General features: G+C 36.1%; 1 pseudogene; it reads right to left on the bottom strand.

The window, feature by feature from the left end:
* Positions 1-4,783: 4,783 nt before the first annotated feature.
* LOC113326270 lies at positions 4,784-6,980 on the bottom strand (annotated as a pseudogene).
* Between the last annotated feature and the right edge of the window lie 622 nt (positions 6,981-7,602).

A 7,602-nucleotide genomic window follows, 5' to 3' on the forward strand; every position in this document is an offset into this window, starting at 1 on the left:
ATTTGCTTCTTGATCCAAGATATCTTTTAATTCTTAATCCCAATCATTTGAATAGCAATCCGAAATCTTGAATTAACTCGATTTTTGTATAGATCTCCTAACGGCTTAAATAGACTTTTGGTCTAGTTACCCTACTATTTATTGGGTCGCCAGTGTTTTCTAGGGCATCATCCATCATTCCTTTTTACTGCCTCTTTTCTTCTCTGTTTCACGCCGCCTCTGAAACAACCACCAGCAGATCGACCATGGCTTCAGATGTTTATGATCATCAGCAACAAATATGAAGACAGTAGCATAATGATGTCTCCTCTAAGCATAATGCACTAGATAGATCAGTTTTTTCTTTCCTAATTATAGGTCGTTCTAAAGTCAAGCTTTATAGAACAATACACTACATAGATCTTATCGATGTGGCAATTGGATGTACAATTGCATTGTATTTCTGGTGTAGATAACCATGTTGGAAACTCCCTTTTGTTATGTAAGTTAATTTTTGTTTTTTTGTAAGGAACTGATTGACATGTACTAATTAAATTTATAGGTAAGCTATGTCCTATAAAGAGTGTGAAATTGATATTGGACAAGTCAACCAACATATGATTGCATGAAGAATCATTATGGTGAGTTTCATATTTGAATGTCTATGCAATAGATGAAACTTTTTTGAATCTGGTAGATAGTAGATGGCATTGTCATGAGTTTCTGACTTGAATAAAATAAAAGCTGACGCATTAAGTGTTTTAAATTTTCTTTGAATGCTTTTTCAAATCAGTGAAGATAGATTGGGAGGACTTTGTAACATCTGATGCCATTAAGCATGTTTGACTTTGTAACATATGGTTTCATGACTTTGTGCTTCTAACATCTGTTGATAAAAGGTCTAATCACTTTTCTGGTTGTACAATTAGTATTTGATAAATTTTGGATATTAACGTCATTAATGTTTTAATGTGTTCCAGGATATATGGCAGCGGACCAAGAGAAGCCAAGTAGAAACAAGGGCACAAGTGAAATCAGACCAAGTGCAATTTGTGTAGGACCTCCACGAAGTTGAGAAGCTTCAAGTTCACAACCAAATGGAGAGAGCGCAGCTAGTCTGGGTCGTCATAGTGGTGAGTTTCATATTTTCATGAATGCCTAAGAATCAGATAAAACTTTTTTTTGAATTTTTGTTAGATAGTAGATGATTATGTAAGATGCACATTGACATGAGTTTTGGACTTGAATGAAAATGAAGGCCTGATGCAGAAAATGTTTTATTTTTTCATGAACAATTGCTAATGTATTGCTAAATATGGTTATGTGTTGCTAACAATAATCACTTTTCTGGTAGTATATTTAGTGTTTTGATACTAACATCATAGCTATTTTTATGTGTCCTAGGTGGGAGGTGACCAAGAGATTTTAAGCAGAAGCAGGGCACATGTGAGAGATCGTAAAACATTTTGTAATGGACCTCCTCGAAGTTGAGAAGCTTCAAGTTCGCACCCAGTGGAGATAGCACAGATAATCTGGGTCATCATATTGCCCATCTAGCTACCAATTAATCCTTAAGCTGAGTATGAACAATATTCACCCTTTATAGAGCGGTGAAATAATCCTTCACGAGCCGCTTCTAACTTTCCGTTTAGCTCAGTTCTGGCACTTCAGATGTTATGGTAACATTATTAAACTTTTACTTCATACATGTAAATGTAAACTTTTATGTTAATCATGTTAACCAATAATGATTGGTTCTTAGAAGGGGGTAAACATTGTTGGCTTTTTAAGGTTTAGCAACAAATCTGGATTTGGTTAAACGAATCAAAGATTAGCTTGAGTTAAGCTGAGTTCGGTTGGTAAAAATCCAAATTAAGATCTGGTCTAAGGTCTAATCGTGTACCTAACCTTAGCTTAAGATTAATGCAACTTTAAGCTTAAGTAGTGATGATCTATCCTATGTAACTATTGATTTGTCTCTCTATCTCATGATGAAAAAGGCTAGAGGGGTACATGGAAAGCATGACAAGGTCGCTTTTCTAGGAGTCATTAATTCTGTTTTTAGCATAAGGTATGATAGTAGTCATACTTATCAGGTTTGTATTAGAAGACTATTAATGATAATGATCTGTAGTTCTGAATGGTTAGATGCCATTCCGTCTCATGTGTCTGCTTGTAGTTTTGGACCTCCTGTACTTGCATAAAACGATATCTTTCTGCCAAGGCTTGAGTTTCCTTGCTGCACACGGAGTTTAAGAAATTTATGCAATATTTATTTTAACTCTGTATAGCCAGAAGAAAATTATAGGGTTAGCCTAATTTCACCTAACTACAGAATGAAGGACCAATAATAGGAAACCATCTTATGCACTTCATTACCTTTGTCATGTTGATGTAGGGCTGCAAATTTTTATAGTAAAAGATGAAAATTGAGAATCTTAGAAAGCACAAAAATGATAAAATTCCTTTGATTTTATTTGGTAACCAGGGCCAAGCAAGATTGAGCTTAATTATCTCAATTTATTTGAACACTGTTTTGGCAATCTATGCCTGTAATTGGGTATCAACATCTTCTTTAATCTTAACTGTAGTAATCATTTGAAAGTCTTCTAGGGAACTCATCAACATTGAAATGTGGTAGTTTTCTAAACAACTGCTAAGCCAAACTTACTTGCACATCTCACTCTCCATATTTTGGTCTCTTTATCAGTTGTGTATATGCCATTCAATACGAATTCTACCCTGTAAGTTTGTTATTGTGGGCATGTCAACGTGTTTGGACAGTATTTTGCTCGCCATTTCACTCTTTTTATGCAGATATTTTCGATACTCTGCAGTCTCAGGAAACATTAAAACTGAGCTATAGTGCCAAACACGTTTATCACGTCTAGTGGCGGCAGAAATGTACACTTATTTTGTTTCCAAGTTTAGTTTCTTTTCCCAAACGTGGTCATTGCTCTCAGTGTCCGTATGCTGTGTTTGTGCGTGTGCATGTCGTATGTGTGTGTGCGTGTTTGTACTGTGTTGCGAGATATATGCTTTCCTGTTTAAGTGGTATAGTCTTGAACTTCTGATGGCTTTTTTGTATTCATTCCCTTATAATCTCTGTTATAAGCATGTCTTTGCTAATATTATCTTAATTTGCTTACATCTGGATGCCTATAACTGCTATAACTTTGCAGTAGAATGGAGGAATTTTTCTGCATCTTTGGGTGCTCGATGAAATTTTGTCGAGAATGGAAGTGATTTTAACTTACCAAGAGTGCAGCGTTCACGTCGTTTAGTACAGCAATCTTGCATAGGTCCCTCCCACTGGTCGACAGACAATTGGGAAATTCGTGAATATAGTAATGGAACCATTGTTCAATTCAAATAGTAGATAAAATTGATGTGCATATTTGTAGATGAGTTGTTTGTTCGCTCCAGTAGGTAGTGATTGGATTTTTTGGATGCTCCAGCCTGAGAAAGCATTTTAGCTGACGAGCGTTTTGGTCCTCGGATTCTTCTGCAAACCTCAGTATCTTATCTATATATCTGTAGGATATAACTTCGTCTGAGCATAGGTTGTGAGACTGTAATAGTAGGATACTTCGTGTATATTTCTAACGACAAAGCTGTCTTTTTTTTTTTGGTATGCAACAATAAAGCTGTCTTTACTCTTTTCTTCCGCAAATAAAATCCAACCATTTATTCTGAAACCCTAAGAAGAACTTTTGAGTTAGTCTCTCTGTTTCAAGACTAAATGTGCGGATGACGGACATTGTAGAAGTCCACATTTACATTCTAGGTAGTGGCAATGGATGGAAAAACCTAAGAAACTTCAATCATCGATCAGTTCGGCACATTTCTTTATGTAAAGTAAAAGGTATCTTTGTCTATGGTGTAGGGGAGAAATATCACACAGAGCAAACTCGTAACCTCGACAGTCATTAACACGAAGAAGGAAGAAATTAGGCGAAGAGTAATCACGCGATAATAAGGAAGAAGGCACGAAGGACAATCACACGACAAGGACAAGGGCAATGCGACTCAATCAGGAGAAGCATCGATGCGACAAGACAAGGACAGCTCTCAAAAGCCTGGCGAAAGAAAAGGAAAGAAACCATTAGAGTTGAGGTTTGTATATCATCTCCATTGTTGTCATTTATACCTTTGTGATATTTGTAAGAACATCATATTCTCAATATAGAGTTTGTGTGAAAATTATATTAGCGTCAAGTGGTGTATAATATCATTAACGTTTGAGTTTGTCCTCATGACTTAGACTTGGTGTTCTTATCATCTCATTGGGTGTAGTTGTGGGATTTCCAGCAACTACATATGGAACTCTCTATTGGAAGAGCATAGATTTAAAAATGATCACGACATTCGATTTGGCTGAGGAAAAATTTGGTGAATATCTTTCACCACCTCCTTTGCCCCTGGACGGTTACTGGTATGAGAGTGGAATAGGGGTTTTGGACGGGTTTTTTTTTTTTTTTTTTTGCTGCTTGCCAAGTTGTCGAACATACCAAATGTTATGACATACGGCTACTGAAGAATGATAATCTTAGGGGATTAACATTAGATTGTCCTAGCTATTTTAGGGTTTAGGGTTTAGAACTCAAATAACAAAATAGTGTATGATAATAATTTGAATCTAATAATATAACGGGACTCGCATTTCATGAGACCACCGTTACACGTATGTATTTGAAGAAAAGCAGATATATAAACTAGTATTGTGAAGTACAGAGACTTTGGTTGCTTATCAGGCCTGTGGATGGTTACATGAGGCATTACAATTGCAATCAGATGTGCTGAATGGTTCAACATAAACGGAAACAGTCCCTGACTTCTTCCCATTTTATTTTTATAAGCAAAATAAGAAATTTCATATGCATTTTTAGACAACAATATCACATCACAGTTTCTTAACGAGATTTACCATCAAATGCACTTGGTCGCAACCAGCTCAAGTGGATATTTCTTATGAATGCTAATCCCCGACGATTCCTCCATGTTTATGTCTTCCTTTTGCAGGCCTCCGGGCAATTCCCAATTAAAGGAGTACAGTAGATTGGCCAGCATATACTCTGTCCATACGAGTGCCATATTCATTCCTGGGCAGCTCCTCCGACCACCGCCAAAAGGTATGAAGTAAAAATTTTGTCCTCCAATATAATCAATGGAGCGGTTTTCAAACCTCTCTGGGATGAAATCGTCTGGCTTGTCCCAATACTCAGGATTCCTCATGATAGCCCATGCATTTATTTGTTGGTTAAACTTCAACATAGAAGTCACTAAAAAGCTGGTTAGGAAAAGATTAGGAAATTGATGTAATCCTAAGGGAATTGGAAGTCATCTAGTTCTAAGAAAAGGAAAGACATGTAATAAGGTAATAAGACTAGGAAAAGGAATCATAGTTCTATATATATATGATCACCAAAGTTGTGGTTGATCATATGAGCAAGATTAGAGCTTGTGTTTAGTTTTGAGAGATTTTCTAAACATCAATAAAGAGAGTTGTCTTTATATAAGCTAAGTTTCATCTTGCAGTTGCCATTATTATCAGGATCCTTGTTTTGGGGTAAACATCATATCCGTTTATAACATGGTGCTTCGTAGATTCTCTTGGAAGCAATAGCGCAACTGGTGGGTGTAATCGTAGTGTCTCTTGAACCACCATTTTTAGGTATAAGAATTGATCTAGGTCTGATTCTTCTACCTTCCCTTTCATTCTTAAATCATGACTTCTGATCTCTTCTTGAACATTCTTCATTGCTTCTGGATTCCTAATCAGTTCTACCATTGCCCAATTCATGGTTACAGAAGATGTTTCTACTCCAGCAAGAAATACATCCTTAATATATGGTTTATACAAATCAAAACGCAAAGAAAAAAGCAAAAAATTTTAACTCTAAATTTTGAGGTGAAACCTACTTCCTGCCGCAGCCATGTGGTAAAGCAGAGAACGAAGTAACCCACTACCACAGTCAACCAAGGGTCAGTATTAATTAGGCCTGTTCTAGAAATAATATTGGTGGGTTGGGCGGATTTCAGGAGTGAAGTGCGTGCATATATACTGGGGTGATAAAGTAAGCGTCCTAAACATATATTGAATGAATTAGTGAAACTACATACCAGAAGAATTGCTTTGATATGGTCATGAGTGAGACGAACAGTACTCGTTCCATCCTTCTCGGTTTTTAGCAAAACATCTATGAGATCTTCATGCTCGGATTTCTGTCTCTCCGGGTTGAGATGCATGTCTATAATTTGCTGAAAGAATTCATCAAAATCATAAAAGCATTTCTCAATTCTCCCATGGAGTCCAGTGATCCTATCAAAGAACCAACCTACACTGGTGAAAAGGTTAGACGCTGAAAAACCATTCATTACTGCCATGGTTTCGTAAAGGATTTCTTGATGTCTACCATCACTAAATTGATCTCTACTTTGGAATGTCTTGCCAAAAGCAACCCTGGATAGAAACTTCTCTGTTAAGCTTATAAACATTTTAGAAACATCGATAGGATCAGTAGAACTAGGATAGAATCAATCGTAACTGAAACTTCTTCCTCTCTGATTGCTGCAAAAGATTGCACTCTTTTCGTACTAAAAAGATGAAGAACACAAATTTTCCTCATCTCTCTCCAATACTCACAACAAGGACCAAAAATAATATCTAAGTAATTATATGTAAGACGTTTCGGACCGGCCAATGAAGGTCTAGTGCAAAAATCAAGATCATGTGTTTTTAAGATTTGTTCTGCAGCCTCGGCTGATGTGATTACAATTGTGGGTATACTTCCTAGTTTTAGAAGCATGACCGGGCCATATTTCTGGGAGAGTTTGTGTAGAATGCGATGAGGAGGTTTGGCTAGTTGATGCAAGTTACCAATGATGGGAAGTTTGGGAGGACCGGGAGGAATGTTACCTTTGTTGCTACCTTTGATTTTGACGAGGAAGTATAGAGGAAGGAGCAGAATGATGTTATTGTAAGGAAAAAGCTCCCTGTTTCAAAATGATCAAGTAGCTAGAGGTGATTAAACTTTGCTACTATCTTTCGGTCGTGATAACGTTTCTTTAAAAGGTGGTGGATTTGGGTTTATGACAGTGGGTGGGGCTAAAAATATTTATAGAAATCTGTCCTGTTTTTATTTTCAAGAAAAAAACAACACCTACAGATTCTACGTTATGTGATTTTTCGGTATTTTTCTTTGTTTTACCTGCAGAATATAAAGGACTAATCGTATGATTGACTTGTGAGAATTTGATAAAAGCTCCTGATTATCCTGTGTTTTTAGTAGCCAGTTATTCTACAATTAAGGATTCATAAGATATTCTTTGCTATGTTTTGTGGTATATATTATTATTCTGATATAAAATATCATGATAAAAAAAAAGAGATGATGAATGATTAGTGAATTCTCATGAAATTTACCGCTAATAATTTAACATTTCTCAGCCGGAATGAGCTCTACTCTATATAAAAATGAGTATATGGTTGGACTCTTTTTAGATCGAATATATACTTGTATTCATTTTATGTTTAGAAAATTAATATCATTTTATACTCAGTCTTAAACTGAGTATGAACTTATACTCTTCTTTTTGGAATCGAGTATAAAGTTATACTCG

This window comes from Papaver somniferum, unplaced genomic scaffold, assembly GCF_003573695.1.
Source record: "Papaver somniferum cultivar HN1 unplaced genomic scaffold, ASM357369v1 unplaced-scaffold_10, whole genome shotgun sequence".
NCBI classification, from domain to species: Eukaryota; Viridiplantae; Streptophyta; class Magnoliopsida; order Ranunculales; family Papaveraceae; genus Papaver; species Papaver somniferum.